Source organism: Triticum aestivum, chromosome 7A (assembly GCF_018294505.1).
Source record: "Triticum aestivum cultivar Chinese Spring chromosome 7A, IWGSC CS RefSeq v2.1, whole genome shotgun sequence".
NCBI lineage: Eukaryota > Viridiplantae > Streptophyta > Magnoliopsida > Poales > Poaceae > Triticum > Triticum aestivum.
This window is the reverse complement of record NC_057812.1, coordinates 163415918-163436137: the sequence shown is the minus strand read 5'-3', so window position 1 is coordinate 163436137 and position 20220 is coordinate 163415918. Positions and strand designations below refer to the sequence as shown.

The window sequence follows — 20220 nt, the reverse complement described above, 5'->3', positions numbered from 1 at the left end:
TTCCTGCCGACGGCAGATACAAGACTCAATCAATGGTTAATGGACAAGCACTATATACACCATCCATCTATGCTAATATAGCCTGTTTTTTAAAACCAATGTATGCTATTACCAAGTGATCTGAATATTTTCTTTTAAACATGAACTTTCATATAATGGAATATAAGTATCTTTAAGTTGATTCTAAATCAATCTCATACATATGCTTTGTATGCTTGGCTCGCTTTCGCTTTTTGCGCCATGGTCAAACATGCAGCGATGACTTTGTCTAATATTTATCACTTCAAAATGTGTCTAAAAAATATTAATGTACACTCTCTCAATACATGGCTTGCTTTTGGCCTTTGCGCCATTGGCGCAACTGGTCCTCTAGTAAAAAGAAAGGAAAACGTGAGCCTCCGCCGATGTGGTGCTAGCCACCACCACCGAGCCCTAGCAGCAAAGGGAGTGGTGGCTTATTCCACGGCGCATCTCCACGCGTGCAGCAGCGACCCCGGGAGGAGCTCAAGCCGCAACGATGGTCCACCGCGCCGGCGCCGTCGTCGGTGAGTCCCCGATCCAATCCATGATCTCTCTCTCTCTCTCTCTCTCTCTCTCTCTCTCTCTCTCTCTCTCTCTCAGAGGGCAGCTGCGGACCCCAAGGTGCGGTGCCGCACCCTACCTGTCGTACAGTCTAATCTCTCCCCCCTTGCCTCCTACCCTCTCTCTTCAGCTCCTCTATTTATTTGCACAAATTCTTTTTTGTCTATGCCTAGAAGGTGTTTGATGAAAGTTCAGCAACATCCAAGCATGCTCACCTCCAGTTCGCCAACAACCAGAATTTAAAGAAAATGAGAACATCGAGTGTGCACTACTGATGCCATCATGGAAAACTCACTGCTCTTGTTTAATTTTATTTATGTAGTCAACATTTTGGTCAAATGATTCTCACGTGTTAACAAATTGTACTCACATAAAACTGAGTATTGGTCTAAGGAGCTGGAGGCAAAACAAGAATTAATGTTCCTTTATTTACTTAGAGCTTATGTTCAGATCATTGACATTTGCATATCCCCTATTTGTAGTATCATTTTGTGTCTCGTGTTATGCATGCAATTAAGTGTAGTCGTGCCTTCTTATAATGCCTTGCACTTTCGGGTGTGTGGATGTCAATGTCTACTATTTGTCAATCACCCATCAAAGAAAGATCATATGATTTTTCTACAGCCCTGATTTTACCTTAGCTAAGATTATATAACCATCAACTTGATCAAGATTGCTCGTGTGTGTCATCTTATGTTCTGTTTCAAAGGTCGAATACCCATACGCCATCGAAGTTAGTGTGTGATGTGCCTACTTCTATTAGGAAAGCAGAGAGGATGTGATTGTTTTATTTTTCTAAAATTGGTAATGTGGCAACTAGCATGGCTTCTGCTATGTTGATTTAGATCTTGCTTGGGTACTGGTTACCTTAAGTAATGCTCCCTCCGTCCTAAAATAAGTGTCGTGTCTTTAGTTCAAATTTATTAAAATTTAAACTAAAGCCACGACACTTATTTTGGGACGGAGGGAGTAGTTGAAATACATTGCAGAGAGTAAACAGAGCATGCGTATAAAGGTTGGTTAGGTCAACTTTGTTATTGATTTACACAGAATTGAACTTGTTGATATGGTGATAGGGTCTGCCGTGTACATGGTTGTTGATTAAATTTTTGTATAAACTTCTACCAATATGTTCTATTATAAACTCACTAATTTATCTGTTAGACCGGCAGTGGAGGAGCAGCGGCGGCCAACGGCAGATCGGCGTGTCATGGGAGCAGACACGGCAGCTGTCACGGGCAGAGCAGAGCGAAGTTGGCATGGCGGCTAGGCGGCTGTCCGGACTGGATCCCGCCATCACCACCAGCCCGCCTCGTTTGTCCGTGTCCATCTCGGCGAAACCAAGGGTCTGCCTCGTGTCCTGCGAGGTGACACTCCACCGCCACCGCTCTGCTGCTTCCGCCCTACACTTCACTCCCTCCGGTGCCATCCTCAGCTCCGACAAAAAGGACCTCTTGGACGTCATTGCACATGCTGGCCTCTTCCGACCCCGTGGCCACCGTGATCAGGTTTGGATATGGTTTCATGCCTCTTTATGACCCCATTCATCGTCGTGGCCCAATAACTCTAATTTGGGGATTGCTTGCTGCAGGTAATTGATTTTGTGTTCCTGGATTCGGGTAAGAAGCTAGTGACCTGCTCCAAGGACAAGGTTATCTGGGTTTGGGACCTCAACACACAACACTGCCTTCAAATTGTAAGGTGTCCATCACATCAAGATATGGTCGATGGATGTTGATTCTAGCTAGAAGTTTTTGGTGTCTGTCTCGGCCGATCAAGAGCTGTGGGTGTTCAAAATCAGGCAATCAGCTGAACAGGGTGAAGATTGGAACAAATGGGATGCACTTCACCATTGATCTATTGTGATTCCTTTTCCCCTTTAATAACGTGTACGTATAGGGTAGTCAAGCGCCACAGGATATCAGCCTTTGTTGTGGATGAGAGTGGGATGATCAATCGGATTGCCGGGGTAGTACAACATTGAGTCATTGGCAGTTGGGCTCAACAAGGACAAGGCGTTGTTCACCATAGGGGTATTAGGAACAGAGAAAATACTCACACAAGGCATGGAGCAGCTACAAACTTGTTAATGTTATACAGGTCAGCATTTTCTTCTTCCAGTATCCCGTCAATATTAAAAATGTTTGCTAACCAATAGTCATCACAGTATCTGATATTCGTAGTTTTATATATCAATTGACAGGTTGATGATTTGTCAAAGGAATTTTATTGCAAATTCCTGTAGGCCTGAAAATGCACACTATCATAACAGAGTAATGTGCAAGTAGCCAAGTACACAATGTCATAGTAGAAAAATAGAATTTTGACTGATTATTTAACATCACTGTGAGCTTTCCTTTAAATTTGTGCCTTTTGATTTACCCCTGCTATTGTATAAGTATGTGTAGGTTGATTTTGCTTATTGTGTGTTTTATACAGCGAGCAGCTTCCCTTGCGCCGTCATCCATCCACCAACAAGTCCATGACCATGCATCAGGTCATAAAAAAATTCAAAAATTATTTCTTATCAATATGTTTCAAATATGCTTCAGTTCTAAATTTGTTCCCTTTTCCCTTCATTTTTCCAAGAACTGTACTGTTCGGCATTAGTAGATACTTCTACTAAGGGACAGATATGTATGATAGGTTAATTTCACTTTTTTTGAGGGGGGGAGATCTCACTTCATGTGTATTAGTCCTTGCCGCATGTGTGCTTTATTGTGCAAAATTGTTCCCTTTTGGGTAGATGAAAGTGCAGATTCCACCAAAGGAAGATTTAGTAGGCTTTATGTTATCAATTTATTTTTGTTACATGTTGCTAAAAGTAAATGAAACGAATTTCTTTCTGTTTTGGTTCAGAAATATTTAATTTTGGGAGGAGAAAGGTCATACAAGGATGAGAATGGGACACCATATTATAGCGACGTGGTGATTTTATTCAGTTTAGTCAGAGGACATACATACGTACAAGTAGTTCCCTAAGGCGAAGGCCTTCCATTTGCTGTTGCTGGCCATGTAAAATAGCATGAACCTGAACCTAACTGCGATTGGATGTCTAAACTGAATTGTTGCATTCCTAGACATGGAAATGTGGATCAGTTTTAGTTCTGAAGAATGTGCATACTTCTGGTCCTATGTAATTCCAATTTATTTAGACAAGCATGCCAAAAGTGTTGAAACCCAAGTTAGGGTTCAAATTCGTGGGGTTGTGCTTGCTGCTAAACTGATCCTGGACTTTCTGTTGGCTATATTATAATTAGCAAATGGAAGTGGAGAGATAAAGCATAAATACTTGATAAACTTTTTTTGTTGGGGCGGGGGATGGTTTAGTCCATAGTTAAAAAAGGCGCGCCTAAGCGAGCGCTTAAGCGCGCCTAGGCTCTAGGCGTTGACAAAACGCATTGCGCATAACTACGCTTAATCTGTGCATAACTGCGCATAGGTTGCAAAACGCACAATTAACGCCTAGCGCTTTTTTGAACTATGGTTTAGGCACTTCATGCATTGTTGGTGTTGCAGACTTTTGCACTGCTACTAAATGTCCTATATGTTATTCTTTAGTAGGGATATTGGCATAGAGATACCGCAATAATAAAAACGAGAATCCTCATTACTCACATATATATTACTATGTCCTTTTGTTTCCATTGAGACCTATTTTGTTTATTCTTTTAGTTCCAAGGCAAAATTCTCTGATTTTTAGTAATTCACATTTAACAAGACATGTGAATGGAGGATGGGAGGCATTTAGATGCAAGTCAGAAACTTCTTCTGCTAGCTTATTTTAAGTTTATTATTTCCTTGCTCCCCTTTTCATTGTAGAGAATGAAAAGCATCTTTCACGCTGCCAACGGGATCTGGACCAAGAAGAGGATCAGGAGGACGAATACAGTGGACACTACTACTCAGCAAGATACAGTTCAAACCCTGTATCCTCCTGATTGATCTCCCTTCGCCCCTGTTTAAGAATCATGTTTCACCCATTCAGGTAAATCTAGCTGAAACATTTTACGAACTCTACAAGTTGAAAGTTCATACTTTTAGACGATTATACCATTTTGGAGGTGTGTGTGTCAGTTCGCCGATTATTGACACCTCATTCTATGTATTTTAGTGTTGTCTTCAGAATTATAGACACCTCATTCTATAAGGAGGCCGCCACCAAGAAGAGCGAGGTTGTGTCAATGGACTCAGGTGCGTGCACTCGTTGGTGGTTTCAGTCTCATAATTTTTTCTTTCCAGTTGAAGAACGGGCGGTGGATATCTGTTACTCCATTCTGTCTTTCCTGGTCTGTACATTTTGAGAAGATTGCATACATTGTATTGATGTGTCTTTTGTGTGAAACTTTGACTTATTGGTCAACAATATATGAGTTATACGTCATCAAAAATATATCATTGGAAAGTTCATTGAAATATGCATCCAATGGCATACTCTTTGTGGCGTATAACTCACATTTTGTTGGTAAAATCAATGCTCAAAGTTATTTTCGGTCACAAAACATTGATAAAACTATAAATCACATTTTAATTCTTGTTGCGATTACACCTATTAGTTGCAGTTCATAAGCTGTGTTGACTTGACTGCTGATTTCTTTTCTTCTATTATTTTCCTTTATGAACCTGGTGGCCAGCGACAAGTTGTAGAAAGAAACAAGGCTTATGTTAGGCAAAGTTGATTAGGTTGTACTACACACCAAGTGCCTCCATAAGAATCTAGATAAAATGCCATAAAAGGTGAGATTGGGCATAGTCTTGATATAGTTTCGCTAAAAGATATTCCATTGATTTTCTGGGTTTGGACATACTTATGATTGTTTTCTTCTAACTGCATCTTAATATATGCTTTTGTAGACTGTTCTAGATAAGATGATGGCTATCAATGTGAGCGACTGAGCTTTTATGTCCAGAAAATGCTCACTAATAAAATCTGGAATGTCTTATGTTTCTCATCTTTTCTCTTCATTTGTATGGTTAAAGTTTGGCTTCAAACCAACAAATAGTTAATATTAAATTAAGCTATTTTCCCGCTCCCCTCTTCAGTTGGCAAACCCATCAAGGAATTGTTGTAATGAATATATTTTATATGGTTACATCCACAACAGGAAGAGATCTTAAATGCTATAGCATACGTCTATATTGATGTATATGAGTGAGAGCGAGGACCGAGTATGGGAATTTAATGTGCGAAGACAAGATGAGTGCGGACATGCCCGCCTCAGGAGGCACCACCAGATGGCGCCCCAGCCTCTAGTACATATACACATACACTCACCTCTATGAATGTACACATGCACATCCTACCCCTATGAGCACCTTCGAGAGACTGGGACGGCATATCATCTTCAGTTTTACGAAGTCACCGTAGGCGCCTCGTCATCGACGGGATAGTCTCCTCCCACTGAAAATGCATCATCAGAAATCCTGAAATAAATTCAGGAATAATGCGAGCATCAGGACTTGAACCTTGGTGGACTGGGGAGCACCAGGAATAGCGTCGCGCCGTTGCTTTGCAGCGCCGACCCCAAATCCAACTAAGGGCATCTCCAACGCTCTCCCCATAGATTTGCTCCGACATCCGTCCACTGAGGAGGGACCAGGCCACGGACGCTGATGCTGAAGGCGGCTATCCAACGTTGCCCGCATACATTTCCATCACTGTTTGAACTAACATGATGAAATTCGTGCAAACACGGTGGATTTCATATAAATCGGACGGTATTCATTACATTTTGAACATTTTTCATATAAACGGGACGAATTCATTATATTTTTCATATAAACCATAGTAAACCCTACTCTAAACCTAAACTAAATGATTGTCGGCGCCTGTTCCCCATGTCCGGCCATGAGCCCCGAGAATTGAAGCTTCGCCTTCTCCAATTTCATCTCGATGCTCTCCAGCTTTGCCTCCGGAGCCCCCGGAAGTGAAACTATCCACCTCCACGCCACCAACAAGCAGCTAATCGACCGACGATGTTCAGCCCACAAGCTTGCCTTCAATGGGAGGGGAGGAGCAGTGGCCTTCTTGGTACCCAAGCGGTCGTGTCCTACCATGCACTACTCTTCCTCGCTACCGGCGGCGCCGGTGAACGTCTCGGCTTCGTGGCCGTGGTGGCGGGGCGCGGCCGGGGCGGAGCTGGTGATATCCTCCTTCTCGTTGCTCTTGCCCTACACCTCATCCGTCGCCTCGTCAGACTCCTTGTAGGCGGCTTCTAACTCTGCCTGGTGTTGGCGGAACCACCAACGGTCGTCGCCGATCTCGCGGGCGGAGTGGTAGGACTCGAGCAACACCTCTTACTCAGGCACCTCCATGTACAACACGATGGATGTGCTGGCGACGAGCAACTCCTCCGCCTCGTGGTGCTCCTCGAGGAGGCGGAGGTTGTAGGCCTGGTCGACCAGCGCCTGCCGAAACTTGGCATCCTCCTCCTCCTCCTGCGGCATGTCTGTGTAGTGCACACGGGCCTCACCATCGGTGAGGCCCGCACGCACCAGCGAGGAGGGTGGCGCCGCCTCATCCTCCATTGGGGCGTCGTCGGCCTTTGTTTGTTGGCCGACCTGCTAGCCGGCAGTAATGGCGGCCATCTCCTTCTTCTGCTCCGAGGAGAGGGTGACCCAGAGGACTTTGGAGTGCGAGGAGGCCATGGCGTGCCGCAGAGAGGAGAAAGGGATCGGAGAAGGATGGTTGCGGCTATTGTCGAGGTAAAGAACCTGATAATGAGTACTAGGAGTACGAACTAAGGGCGGAACCTACCTACGGCGCAAGTGTCTCACTCAGATTTAGCGAGTCCGAGCCCCTCTCGGAGAAATAACAGCCCTACGTCTCGTACTCGGAGGCTTGTGTTTTCTCTTGGGGTGTATGACTACAATGGGTGTTGAACCCTTACCATGGAGTTGAGGGGAGGCTTATATAGAGTGCGCCTCAACCCATTAATGTCATGTTACAAGGGGTTAAATGAGCATAACTACAACAGTTACTGGTAACGACAGCTATAACTATACTTGAAGTCTGGGATTAAGGCACCTGACCTTAGCGGTTCCCACATCGCCTCCACGCCTCCGCTATCCGAGTGATGCTGGCGAGGCCGGCTGGTGGGAAGACGTTTGAGTGCTGATGGAATATCTGAGTGGATTTCTAGGGATGCGCATCCGAATGCGCTTGTGGTCCAAGGACCTTCCAATGATGGTGTGAGACCCTAGGCGGGCCTTAGATGCCAGGTCCTTGACCCTACCAGTAGTAGGTGACCCCATCATTAGCCCCCGAATCGGCTGAGGTTTGGTAGGACGAATGGGTTGAATCATTGGCTTGGTCTGAGTGCTTCGGGAGCACCCGGGATCCGTTGCCAAGTGGTTACCTATCGTGACCTGGGCGAAACCACTGCGAATTCTGGACTAAAGGTTTTTCCGAGTGATCGGATCATGTTTGATTGCTGGGCAAAACTTGGTGGCATTCGTGTTTCTCTCGGGAGGGATGGACTAGGGGTCCGAATGAGGACAGGCCATGAAACCTGGGTGACGACGCTGGCGCGTGGTCTGATTCTCCGGAGAGATGTCACTCATTATCCCAGGGGAACGCCAGCGTGGGCGATCTTCGATTCCAAGTTTATGAGGCTCGCTTGATGAGGACATGGAGGCCATAGTTACACCCATAGCCCCTACTACTATACCTATTGGATCGATTAGTATAGATTGCGCATGCCAGTTATATTATCAGGTACTTTCGTTTCTTGATAATGTTTCTGAAGTTCATGAGAATATGATGCTGCCTAACTTCGATACATTTTTGTTGCTTATAGTTGAAGAGCCTAGCTTGGACAAGAAGGAACAACATTGTAGTATTATCAAGCATGAAGATGAAGGTGCACGCGAAGAGAACAAGAACAGAGTTTGTAGTGGAGATTTCCGCACTTTGAAGCCACCATGATGTCATATAAGAAGATGGATGAAATATACAACATGGCATTTTATAAATTTCGTCCATAGCTTATTATTTGTATTGCGCCACCTTATTTTTTGGGCCATGTCCATGTAATTTTCAAATACTACTTCATAGGCTGTTTTTAGAGTCCATATTATAGGGGAAACGAACCGGGAGGTATTTTAGTCCCACCTTGCCAAGGGTGGACGAAATCCCCTCTTTTCCCCTATAAATATAGCCCTTAAGGCATCGTTTAGACTTGGGTTTTATTTAGTTAAAAGTTATCCATCGCTGCAACTTCGTGTACTTCGTTTGTGTCCAATGACCAGACCAAGACCGCTTATGAAACCCCACTTTTATCAATACTTCATGCATATTCGCAATATTCAGCTTGCATTAATTAACGTGGTTGTAGCATTTTTTCACACATATAAATCCAACCTAGCTCCACATATTTCTACACCGTGCATATATACGTTCACCTGGCGATCGCTTTACCCAACTTTTGGAGTTATTTGACACCGCTGGTTGCCGATCACCTCCTGCTGCATGGTAAGAATTTGCCAGACTTTGATTTTTTCTCTACTGTGAGCGTTTTATCACCACATCCCAGTAGTTCATAGGAACGGATTTTGTTTCCTGTTTCTACTAATCATGGCAGGTTCCGGAATCGATTGGGCTTCATCGATTGTGGGAGACGTGCCATCACCTCAGACAATACAGCCACCATCACAAGAGGTACAAAGACGTCAGAATACGCACAAACAGGTTCTTGTTTCCATGCCACCTTTTAATGGTCGTTTTAAGCCTGATTTATATATTGAATGAGAGTTCGAAATAAATGCTATATTTGATTCCCATAATTTTCCTGAATGTTAAAAAGTTAAGCTCGCGGTTGGTACATTCACTGGTTTTGCTACTGTTTGGTGGAGTAAACATTGTCGGTTATACCCTGATTATGTACCTAATACTTGGGATGATTTAAAACTTGTCATGAGAGATAGATTTGTTGATGTATATTATAGTCGTGGCATGATTAAAAAACTATAACATTTAGAACAAGATAGTGACACCGTAACAAAATATTATGATGATTTACAAACTACCTTGTTGCACTCATTTTTAAAGGAAACTGAAGATGATTTTATGGATAGATTTTGGGGAGGGTTAAACCATGATATTCAGGAGATACTAATGCATGAAGAGTGTTATCCTATGGACCGTTTGTTTCATCTTGCTTGCTGCTACCTCTTGAGCACTGTGTTGGTTTTCCCTTGAAGACGAAAGGGTGATTCAGTAAAGTAGCGTAAGTATTTCCCTCAGTTTTTGAGAACCAAGGTATCAATCCAGTAGGAGATCACGCTCAAGTCCCACGCACCTACACAAAAAAATAAGAACCTCGCAATCAACGCGAAAAAGGGGTTGTCAATCCCTTCATGGTCACTTACGAGAGTGAGATCAGATAGATATGATAAGATAATATTTTTGGTATTTTTATGATAAAGAGAAATAAAAGATGCAAAGTGAAATAAAAGGTAATAGAAATAACTAAGTATTATAAGATTAATATGATGGAAGATAGACCCGAGGGCCATAGATTTCACTAGTGGCTTCTCTCAAGAGCATAAGTATTACGGTGGGTAAACGAATTACTGTCGAGCAATTGATAGAATTGAGCATATTTATGAGAATATCTAGGTATGATCATGTATATAGGCATCACGTCCGAGACAAGTAGACCGAAACAATTCTGCATCTACTACTATTACTTCACACATCGACCGCTATCTAGCATGCATCTAGAGTATTAAGTTCAAGAGAACAGAGTAATGCTTTAAGGAAGATGACATGATGTAGAGGGATAAACTCATGCAATATGATATAAACCCCATCTTTTTATCCTCGATGGCAACAATACAATACGTATCGGTTCCCTTTCTGTCACTGGGATCGAACACCGCAAGATTGAACCCAAAGCTAAGCACTTCTCCCATTACAAGAAATATCAATCTAGTAGGCCAAACCAAACTGATAATTCGAAAAGACTCACAAAGATAAACCAATCATACATGAAAGAATTCAGAGGAGAATCAAATATTGTTCATAGATAATCTGGATCATAAACCCACAATTCATCGGATCTCGACAAACACACCGCAAAAGAAGATTACATCGAATACATCTCCAAGAGAATCTAGGAGAACTTTGTATTGAGATCCAAAGAGAGAGAAGAAGCCATCTAACTAATAACTATGGACCCGAAGGTCTGAAGTAAACTACTCACACATCACCGGAGAGGCCATGGAGTTGATGTAGAGGCCCTCCGTGATCAATGCCCCCTCCGGTGGAGCTCCGGAAAAGACCCGGAGATGGGATCTCTCGAGTACAAAAGGTTGCGGCGGTGGAATTAGGTTTTCGTGGTGCTCCTAAATGTTTGGGGGTACGTGGATATATGTAGGAGGAAGAAGTACGTCGGTGGAGCAACGGAGGGCCCACGAGGGTGGAGGGCGCGCCTAGGGGGGTAGGCGTGCTCCCCTGCCTCGTGCCTTCCTCCGTTGTTTCTTGACGGCCACTCCAAGTCTCCTGGATCGCGTTTGTTGAGAAAATCATGTCCCCGAAGATTTCATTCCGTTTGGACTCCGTTTGATATTCCTTTTCTTCGAAACCCTAAAATAGGCAAAAAAACAACAACAATTTGGGTAGGGCCTCCGGTTAGTAGGTTAGTCCCAAAAATGATATAAAAGTGTAAAATAAAGCCCATTAACATCCAAAATAGATAATATAATAGCATGGAGTAATCAAAAATTATAGATACGTTGGAGACGTATCAGCATCCCCAAGCTTAATTCCTGCTCGTCCTCAAGTAGGTAAATGATAAAAAAGAATAATTTTTGATGTGGAATGCTTTCTAACATATGTCTCAATGTAATTTTTCTTTATTGTGGCATGAATGTTCAGATCCATAAGATTCAAGATAAAAGTTTAATATTGACATAAAAATAATAATACTTCAAGCATACTAACTAAGCAATTATGTCTTCTCAAAATAACATGGCCAAAGAAAGTTATCCCTACAAAATCATATAGTCTGGCTATGCTCCATCTTCACCACACAAATATATTTAAATCTTGCACAACCCCGATGACAAGCCAAGCAATTGTTTTATACTTTTGGTGTTCTCAAACTTTTTCAATCTTCACGCAATATATGAGCGTGAGACATGGATATAGCACTATGGTGGAATAGAATGGTGGTTGTGGAGAAGACAAAAAAAGGAGAAGATAGTCTCACATCAATTAGGTGTATCAACGGGCTATGGAGATGCCCATTAATAGATATCAATGTGAGTGAGTAGGGATTGCCATGCAACAGATGCACTAAAGCTATAAGTGTATGAAAGCTCAACAAAAAAAACTAAGTGGGTGTGCATCCAACTTGCTTGCTCACGAAGACCTAGGGCAATTTGAGGAAGCCCATCATTGGAATATACAAGCCAAGTTATATAATGAAAAATTCCCACTAGTATATGAAAGTGATATCATATGAGACTCTCTATCATGAAGATCATGGTGCTACTTTGAAGCACAAGTGTGGAAAAAGGATAGTAACATTGTCACTTCTCTCTTTTTCTCTCATTTTTTGGGCCTTCCCCTTTTTTATGGCCTTTCTCTTTTTTTTTCCGTCCGGAGTCTCATCCCGACTTGTGGGGGAATCATTGTCTCCATCATCCTTTCCTCACTGGGACAATGCTCTAATAATGATGATCATCACACTTTATTTACTTACAACTCAAGAATTACAACTCGATACTTAGAACAAGATATGACTCTATGTGAATGCCTCCGGCGGTGTACCGGGATGTGCAATGATGCATTAGTGACATGTATGAAGAATTATGAACGGTGACTTTGCCACAAATACGATGTCAACTACATGATCATGCAAGCAATATGACAATGATGAAGCGTGTCATAATAACGGAAGAATGGAAAGTTGCATGGCAATATATCTCGGAATGGCTATGAAAATGCCATAATAGGTAGGTATGGTGGCTGTTTTGAGGAAGGTATATGGTGTGTTTATGATACCGGCGAAAAGTGCGCGGTATTAGAGAGGCTAGCAATGGTGGAAGGGTGAGAGTGCGTATAATCCATGGACTCAACATTAGTCATAAAGAACTCACATACTTATTACAAAATTCTACAAGTTATCAAAACAAAGTATTACACGCATGCTCCTAGGGGGGTAGATTGGTAGGAAAAGACCATCGCTCGTCCCCGACCGCCACTCATAAGGAAGACAATCAATAAATAAATCATACTCCGACTTCGTCACATAATGGTTCACCATGCGTGCATGCTACGGGAATCACCAACTTCAACACAAGTATTTCTCAAATTCACAACTACTCAACTAGCATGACTCTAATATCACCGTCTCCATATCTCAAAACAATTATCAAGTATCAAACTTCTCATCGTATTCAATGCACTTGTATGAAAGTTTTTATTATTGCCATGTTGTTCTAAAGGACTCTCAAAATAATATAAGTGAAGCATGAGAGAACAATAGTTTTTATAAAATAAAACCACCGCCGTGCTCTAAAAGATATAAGTGAAGCACTAGAGCAAAAACTATATAGCTCAAAAGATATAAGTGAAGCACATAGAGTATTCTAATAAATTCCCAATCATGTGAGTCTCTCTCAAAAGGTGTGTACATTAAGGATGATTGTGGTAAACTAAAAGGCAAAGACTCAAATCATACAAGACGCTCCAAGCAAAACACATATCATGTGGTGAATAAAAATATAGCTCCAAGTAAAGTTACCGATAGACGAAGACGAAAGACGGAAGGCATCCCCAAGCTTAGGCTTTTTGGTGTCCTTGAATTTACCTTGGGGTGCCATGGTCATCCCCAAGCTTAGGCTCTTGCCACTCCTTGTTCCATAATCCATCAAATCTTTACCCAAAACTTGAAAACTTCACAACACAAAACTCAAAATAGAAAATCTCGTGAGCTCCGTTAGCGAAAGAAAATAAAACACCACTTCAAGGTACTTTAATGAACTCATTCTTTATTTATATTTGTGTTAAACCTACTGTATTCCAACTTCTCTATGGTTTATAAACTCTTTTACTAGCCATAGATTCATCAAAATAAGCAATCAACACAAGAAAAACAGAATCTGTCAAAAACAGAACAGTCTGTTGTAATCTGTAGCTAACGCAAGTTCTGGAACCCCCAAAATTCTAAAATAAATTGCTGGACATGAGGAATTTATCTATTAATCATCTTCAAAAAGAATTACCTAAATAGCACATTCCAAATAAAAATGGCAGCAATTCTCGTGAGCGCTTAAGTTTCTATTTTTTACGGCAAGATCAAAAAGACTTCCCCCAAGTTTTCCCAACGGTTCTACTTGGCACAAACACTAATTAGACTCAAAAAACACAACCAAACACAGAGGCTAGATAAATCATTTATTACTAAACAGGAGCAAAAAGCAAGGAATAAAAATAAAATTGGGTTGCCTCCCAACAAGCGCTATCGTTTAACGCCCCTAGCTAGGCATAAAAGCGGAGGTAGATCTAGGTATTGCCATAATAATAGGATAGATCACGGAAACTCATCTCATATTCTCTATGTTCGGCAGCAAGTTTTCTTTGAGGCAAGAAAAAGTAATCAAAAGGGCTAAATTTAATGAGCAGAAGTCCCCAAGATCAATTTTGGGAGGTATAGGTTCCTCCTTTGGCCCTTCATATTGCACAACCAATTCATCATTATAAGCGTTCTTTTGACAAAACTTCATGAGCCTGTACTTGAGAGAATATCCTAGCTCATTATTTAGGATAACAAAGTCATTATTAAGTTCCGAAATTCTATCAACTAGAACATGGGTAGGAACCTTTTTCCTAAGGTTCTCATTAAAAGCAACATAGTCTAGAGATTGAAAACGCATTATTTCCTCTTGATCAAAGAGGATTGCCTCTATGGGAGGACGGCCAGCGTCCACCCTATAGTGCGCAAATATTTCTTTGGCCTCTCTTAATATAAATCTGAATTCATGAGCCAAAAAGATAGTAGCGGCACATCATCTACTTATTCCACATTCCATGGCAAGACGAGATGCCACACCTCTCCCATTCCTGCTTTACAATACAGACTACCATCTCTCTCTAGATTTTGTCGTCTTTGTTTCTGTGCCTGCAAGATGTTCTACGAAATGTGGTCAATGAATAGCGCTTTGCAGCTCATACTACATAGTAGGAGTGTAGGACACCAGGTTGTTAGATCTGCAACTTGGGATGTGCTAAATTAAATAAACGTGTGGATTCACACATTCTTACACTTCTGTTCCTTGCACTCGTCCAATGATTGTGATAGCCTTGTAGTACTAGGGAACCAGGTATCTGGTTGACTCAAAAGAACTCAAGTGCAACACTAATTGTAGGGTAATGAGTTTTTCTTAAGGAATTTCACATGAAACAATTCAATTTTTGCATGATTTGGAGACAATTTTGATGTTTCAGACACATACATTTGATTTGAGCTTTTTTAGTTTGACACTGATCCAGCTCCAACATGCATCCTTTACATTTCTTACATGCTAATATGAGCAAATCAGATTTCTGTTGTACCTTTGGACCATATAGGTCCTTTGTTTGCATTTCGGGCTGTTGTACTAATGTTCGGGGCAATGGAAATCTTGTGCAGTAGTCTGTACGTAGTTGAGACTAATAAAAGAACGATGACATGTTTGTTTTTGGGTATAAATTTATGTTCTGATCCTCCGGTCTTACCCTGAGTAGCAGTGGCAAGGAGCCGACGGAGGAGCAGGTGGGAGGAGAAGGTGCCGGTGGTGGTTTCGATCAATGGGAGGATGCCGCCACCACGGATCTAATCCCCATTCCTCTCCACCATCGGTGGCCATGTGCATGTGTCTCGCAGGATCCAGCTTCTATTCACAATGCATTTATTGATTACACTAATGCTTTGCTTCATATCCAAATCCTATCATCAGACTTAATTTGCCTTGCACAACCAGGTGACGAAACTTGAATCTGTGTCATCAAGAGGAATAGATCAGGAGAGGGCGAGGTATCAGAAGGTTGAAGAACTGAAAGAAACAATAAGAACAACAGAAGACGCAAAAAATCATTCATGCAAAGAGTATAAGCTTATTAAGGTAAATCACCCGCGTGTTGTACTTGATAGTAGTCTTCTGAGATGTGAGCTACTATTTATTTCTAAACTGTACAATTCAAGGTTGTTATGATGTAAGGTTAGATTACACCATTTCGTAGCATTTACTGATCGATCATTGGTTTGCCCCTTTTTGAGGTATCCTGCTTTTCAAGTATGCGGTGCTGTAGTGAACTAGTGATTGATTCATCTGTGGATTAGTTTACCTCTTTCTAAGGTATCTTGCTAATTATCCTAAAGCCATGCTATTCCTTTTTGTTTGTGTTAAGCAGGTAACTTGTAATGGTTGCTAATTATATATTCATGTGCACCAGATTATGCCCTTTTGACTTCGTATCACTTTACTTATACTTAATTACAAGCTAAGTATCTGTTTACTTGTTTCCATTAAGAAAAGTAGCTTAAAAAATATGTGAAGGTTATATAAGATCAAAATATTAACATGTAAATCTGAAATATAAACATCAGTGAGCAATGCTCCTGCATCAGGGACTCAGGGTATAAATGTGCGTTTTTTAGATTGAGTACATTCTATTCCATTAACCGCTACGACCAGCAATATCGTCTCCAGCTACCAAACTGAGCACAAAGTCAGGATCACCATCTAGCTAGCCAAACACACGTCAGCGACCTTGTAACAATGCACCTTTGTTTCTCAGATATTTTTTTGACCTGTATACTATTTATTTGGTTTGTGTTCCTGTTCTTTATCGAAAAATACATCCATATTGTTTATATAATTACCTCTCTGTAAAAATTGATGTTTTCAGAGATCCGGTGAAGAAATGTCCTTCATCGCTGAGACTATACTATTGGACAGTGTCATTGCTTCTGAATCAACTAAAGTATCTATAATATAAACCTGTTGCCTATGTGTTCATATGTGCTTATCAGTGCAATAAGCATCTTTCATGTCTCTGTTTCTAGCCATCTGATTGATTTCAATTTCTTTCTGATATGCATCGCGTTATAATGAGTTTATCCACGACCACCTCATCACTAACATCTGCAACAGCAAAGTCACCGCCAACCTAGCCGCAGCCGTAGCCAAGGTAAACAACGCCTTCTATCCTTACATTTGTAGTCTTCATTTTGATTAGTGCTGTCCCTGCTGCTAGGGTTTGATTTCTATTCGTCTGCGGTGCAAATTGCACTAGTTTACCTGACGTAATCAGCGCCACTTATCTATTTCAGGCCCTACAATGTTTTGCCCCTTTTGACTATAGATTTGCATATGAACAGGCTGGCATAACTGGATGCGAGAAGACAAATGGTAATCTTCTGTATGCAGTAAGCACCCATACCAATTTTTCCTGCTACATCTGAGAATTTTTATTTTCTTCTTCAGTTTGTACTATTATGAGATATGGTCTTCTTGCTTTCTTCTTCTTCACTTACTACCCTTCTAAAGTCATAACCTGGTCCTGCTTTCCAGGGATGTCACATGTTCTACAATCTTTGGTGTTTCAGGATCATTTGGACAAGTTTACAGAGGAGAATGACATGGAACAGTAAGTATTTCAGTTTAAATGTGCTCTTATAGTGTTGAAATTTATTAATTAGTTCCTTGGCGCGGAACACCTCTTAGATCATTGTAATCAGACGGTTTATATACTAATTTTCCGAGTATTAGATTCAAGCACTAACTCTGTTCAAAGTTCAGCTACAATAATCAAATCTTCAAGGATGGTACTGTCGTCTTGATAATTTTTCAGCAAAACTGTATCCCACTACTCGGTGTATTATCATTGGCTTTTGTCATTATGATCCCATGTCTTCATGAACCCTACACACTGTAATGCCTTCCAGATTTCAATCCATACTGGTTACATTACCAGGTCTATTCTTATCTAATTTTTATAGCTCGCTTGTCTTGCTGAGATGGAGGTGAAGTATCGATTAAAGTTCTGGAAATTGGCCTCCCACTGGGAGGAATTGCAAAGTTGTTTGCTTAGGATTTGCTCATGATTGTTGATTAGAACGAACATAATTGTCCATTGTCCTGCTCTCATTAGGTATGTCGTTTCAATGAAAGTACATCTTCATCCTGTTCATTTTCCAATCCACTTTCAACAGACAGTTTGCATTATCTGCTCTGTTTTTGGAGCTGGAGCAAGGAATTAATTCTGTTTTAGATCTCATCTTTCCTTATGCTGTGAATCTGAAGTATTTCTTGCTATGTCACTTATGATTAAGAACCCTGTACAACTAGATCTTGCACTGTCGCCCTTGGATATTGGGAAGTCTGAAGAAGCCTGTGGTTTAGGTATGTTTTTGTAATCAGAATATATTTATATGCTTCTGCAAATTATAAATCTTGTATTCACATTCACTGATTGTACACTAGCACGCCCCTGTGCCTGAACTTGTTCATTTTGTAGGGTTCTTGCGAATCATGCTGGTCGTTCAGCGCGTCTGGGCATTGGAGTGGGCCAACTACCTGACGACAGGCAAGATGGAGATGCTCTCTGAGCAGCAGTTGCTGCGACCATGAGGTGGGGCTCCCTTTCTTTGGTCGTTTTATTAACCATGAGGTGATGTTAATAAAAATGAAATCTGATTTAGTGTTACCCGAAGAGATCTTTATTTGTGCTTTATAAAGTCAGATTAGTTTTGGTTTTTCACTTGTATGCTTTGTAGGTCAGTACTCAGTATACTGACGCATGCTACTATAATCATGTGGTGCAAAAAAGTGGTTTGTCTATTTTTGTGCTTCGGCCTCCTTCCAATTTCAGGTGGCCAACCGTTACTTGATTATGATGAGAAGTACCTAATTTCAATACCAAAGATTAGTGACTCATGTCAAAAATTTCGGGGTAGAACAATGTGTCTTTAGGTTGTCCTCCCCTAATTAATTCAGTCATAGTAACATTGGTATGCTATTTCTTTTTGGCTGCTCACACATCTTCATAATGTTGAGCAATTGGAGCATTGCATGTGATGGTAAGCAATCAGTTCTGCAATTCACTTTTATCCATGCAATTACTTTTTTGAGTATTATATACCATGGAGAATATATTCAGTACATAACTAAATTTTCATAAAACATTTGAACATTCTCTTTTCAACATGTGTAATTTGTATATATTAATCGAGCTATAGGTAAGCATAGAAAAAAGTAGGTGCATATGTAGTAAAGAAACCGTGGGAATAAAGTGCGGCACTTGCATAGCTTCGCAAGCTTGGAGAGATATATAGTCAGATCTTTAGTTAGCTTTAGTTCATAAGTAAGAGAGTCCTACTTTCTTAGTCCACTATGGTGCCTACAATGTCAAGGAGCGTTAGATTTGAAATCACATATATGTTTATGAATCGTTATGAGTTCTGAATGATCATTTTTACATGGACATATGTCAAAGCTGAGTAAGAGCCAGCAACCTCAAGGAACAATAACCATTCAAGATTAATGCACATTTGGCTTGCCGTGGCCTGGGCGTCATAAAAAATGGCAAGGACGTCACTGAGGCTGCCTTGGATGCTCTTGCCAACCAGTTGAAGGAGTAGCTGAAGCTGCAAGACATTGTCGCGCTCCGAGAAATCTTCAGGCTCGATGACGAGCAGGCCGTGGCGATCAAGCAGGGTGCCCTTGTCAACCTTGGAGTTGTTGATGCTCTAGATCATGAAAGAGAGAGTATTCAGGCCACTGATGTATAAGCCCCCTTCTGTTTATACATGACCTGTTGGGGAAGATCAACTCTAATGACAGCACAATGCACTTGTTCTTGTTGTTGCTCGCTGTGAAGGCCTGTAGGGTGTTTTGGGCTGTTGTTTTCCCCTTTTGGGTCTGCTCTGAGGGGAAGAGCTTGCTAAACCACCTCTGTAATGTGCATTATTAATTTTATGCTAGGAAAGTGAAAGGGGCGCCTCCTATCTGGCACCGCCCAACTTTTTCTCAGGCGGCGCTACCGGGTGGTGCCCCAACCACTAGTGGATAGAGTAGTGGGCACGCGTGTGAGTGGAGGAAAATGTTCGCGGCGGCCCTTGATTTTCTCGAACGAAAAAAAATAAATGACGTGGCAATTCTGGCGTGCTTTAAGATTCGTGTTGAAATCCTATGGTGGAAAGGGCGTTCGGGACGAGACTCCAGAACATGGCAGTTCGGGAGTTATCGATTCCGAAAGAGATATATAAGCTTACGTTGTTATACTACTAGGCGAAGTATCAAGTGAAAACACTTGATAAGTAAAAATTGAAAACTATCATCCTAGCCCATCGGATCGAGGATGTACAGCAGAGATCGGAGGTGGGAATATGGCCATTCACTTAACAATTCTTTTGCACATAACCCCCCGTGCTTACGTTCTGTCTTGTGAAAGATTTAGCGAACTAGAAAAAAAAGCAAAACGAATCTTGACCCAGGCCAGGGCGAGACTTGGCGGCGGATACTGGACTGTGACTTGGAGGCCGGCGCCGCACCCCTAGCGATGGCGACTCGGAGGCCACGGTGGAGCAATGACGCGACCGCGATGCCCCCAGGCGATTTGGCGTGCGCTGGCGGTATCCCCACCCA

General features: G+C 41.6%; 1 long non-coding RNA gene across 6 annotated transcripts; it reads left to right on the top strand.

The window, feature by feature from the left end:
• Window positions 1-369: 369 nt before the first annotated feature.
• Window positions 370-19433, top strand: LOC123149449 (uncharacterized). 6 transcript variants are annotated; one of them, XR_006474664.1, is made up of 14 exons: window positions 370-545; window positions 1747-2090; window positions 2174-2682; window positions 3022-3079; window positions 4405-4570; window positions 4697-4776; window positions 5217-5319; window positions 8382-9271; window positions 15553-16762; window positions 16953-17000; window positions 17146-17725; window positions 17907-17976; window positions 18092-18205; window positions 19070-19433. It is a non-coding gene; the product is annotated as an uncharacterized lncRNA (long non-coding RNA). The 6 variants fall into 6 exon arrangements; XR_006474663.1 differs by lacking the exons at window positions 8382-9271; window positions 15553-16762; window positions 16953-17000; ... (2 more) ...; window positions 18092-18205; window positions 19070-19433 and adding exons at window positions 2786-2928; window positions 5437-5706 and having other exon boundaries at window positions 393-545; XR_006474666.1 differs by lacking the exons at window positions 8382-9271; window positions 15553-16762; window positions 16953-17000; ... (2 more) ...; window positions 18092-18205; window positions 19070-19433 and adding exons at window positions 2786-2855; window positions 5437-5706 and having other exon boundaries at window positions 394-545.
• The last annotated feature ends 787 nt before the right edge of the window (window positions 19434-20220 follow it).